Here is a 2,500-nt window from a genome sequence, read left to right on the forward strand (position 1 = left end):
CATGTTCATCATCATAAAAATAATAACAATACTGATGGTGATGCTGCTGCTGCTGATGATGATGGTGATGATAATGACAATAATAATAATAATAATAATGATAATGATAATAATAACAACAACAACAAAACAACAATATTGATAATAATAATAATAATGATAATAATAATAATAATAATAATAATAATAATAATGATAATAATAATAATAACAACAACAACAACAACAACAACAACAACAATAATAATAATAATAATAATAATAATAATAATAATAATAATGATAATGATAATAATAATAATGATAATAATAATAATGATAACAATAACAATGATAATAATAATGATAATGATAATAATAATAATAATGATGATAATAATAATAATAATAATAATAACAATAATAATAATAATAATGATTATGAATTGATAATGATAATTATAATAATTACGTGAGGTGTTCTTTTGCTCTGTGTCTATTGATATATATATATATATATATATATATATATATATATATATATATATATATTAGTGTGGGTTCACAGTGTCTAGATATTATGTTGTGGTTGCGTGAAGCATTTAGGCACAAACAAACAAACAAAAAAGACCGAGCATAACCATTAACTCCTTGACGTTCAGCCTCTGGGTTTTCTTTTTATACAGACTAGAAATTGTTCAACGTTTATTTTTAAAACTGAAGATTTTACCTTAGAGGTCAAAACATATGTTTTTACAATGTAAGAAGAAAAAATAAAAATATGGTCCCAAGTTAAAAGAAAGTAACATTCTTAAACATTCTCAAAAACATTTAGGCCTGTTGTTGATAAAATGATAAGGATAAGTCCGATATGCGAAGCTGAGCTTCGCCCGGGCTATGCCAATGAGGGGAGCCCGGCCTGTGTCGACTAATGCCGACTCGCTAACGTGTGTCAGCTGGTGCTGACTCGTCTTAGTCCTTACCCGCCGTGGTGCCCAGTCACAGCAGTAACCTCCAGGCGACAATTGCAACTTCTCGCGCCTGGGCGGGGCGCGAACCGCCGACCCCTCGGATTAGAGGCCGACACGTTACCACTGTACTAGCCCGGAGGCGATAAACTGAATGCAAAACATTGGTTAAAACCACTCCTTACGAGTCTTAAGATTGAATAAAAAGTAAAGTAATTATGATTAACTGATTGAGATTATTTAGCCACGTATATGAAACAAATAAGAAAAAAGAGATCACATCCAGCTCCCCAGAAAAATAAACGTCAGCCCACAGAACTAAACTTCCATCGGCTTCACAGCGTTCCAACTCACACAGTGGTAATGACGCACAGGGTATCTGGTCCAGACTGAGGATATTTCACTTTTCTTTGTCTTTCTTTGTTGGATTTCTTGGCTATCAATCAGCGGCATGTGGCCAAGGTTATTAAGCCAATGGATCCTATTCATTCTATCAATCTATATAAGGTCATAAAGTTTTGTCTCTCTGAGAAAAGCGATTACTTTATACTTATCATGTTTTCATCATTTGTTAGCAGATTTGATAATGTAAATTCTCTGTTTTTAATTCTAAAGCAGCTTTTCAGGTTTATTCTGTTGTTATTGAGTTTTTGACAAGTTGTTGATGTAAGTGCTATTGTAAGGTTGGTGTTGTAGTCTGGGCATTGTAGAGGGAAGTTTTTCTCAATACAGGGAGTGAGGTGCGTCATTATTTTGTCTGATTTTAGTTGTCAGTTGGAGGTTGGTCCACTCGCTTTGCCACAGGAAATGTATTTTTGCATTTATAAGAGACACTATATTTCGCGCCCGTTTTTGGCGGTATTTATAGTGTTCGTGACGTCATGAACTACGTCACGAACTATACATCTTTCATATTTATAAAACTGTAGATTTTACCCTACAGGTCAAAACATATGTTTTTACAATGTCAGAAGAAAAGATAAACAAATAGTCCCATTTAAAAAAAATATATATATATATATCGAACAAAAAGATAAAAGTAAAAGATGACGAGTGTAAAATAATCGGAAGATTAGATAATAATGAAAATGAGAAAAACAAAATCTATTCAATTAAGATAAATAGAAAATCAAGTAAAACTGTCGAGTCTTAAAACCGAAGCAAATACGATGACTGTGTAAATCGAAAAAAAAACAGCTATAAAAAGGGGACACGTTGCTAAAACTACATAAAACAATAGAACAAATAAAAGGCCCAGTAAAAAGACTAGCCCCCCAAAAGAGCCAGAGCAGCAGGCGGAGTCCGGGCGCGGTCGAGCGACGGGAAGCGAGTGGCGAGGGGATGCTCTTCAAAGCCCGAGATGAGGCCTAGGATGTCACCTTACAATTATATATAAAGAAAGTGGTGATGGTGATGATTATGATTATGATTATGATGATAATTATAATGATAATGATAATGATTAGAATGATGATAACTCGCATACAACTGGAGATCAGTAACAAATTCACAAAGATCATTTCTCTTCAGTGTTGACTATCATCAAGTGAATG

This window comes from Penaeus chinensis, chromosome 3 (assembly GCF_019202785.1).
Source record: "Penaeus chinensis breed Huanghai No. 1 chromosome 3, ASM1920278v2, whole genome shotgun sequence".
Classification (NCBI taxonomy): domain Eukaryota; kingdom Metazoa; phylum Arthropoda; class Malacostraca; order Decapoda; family Penaeidae; genus Penaeus; species Penaeus chinensis.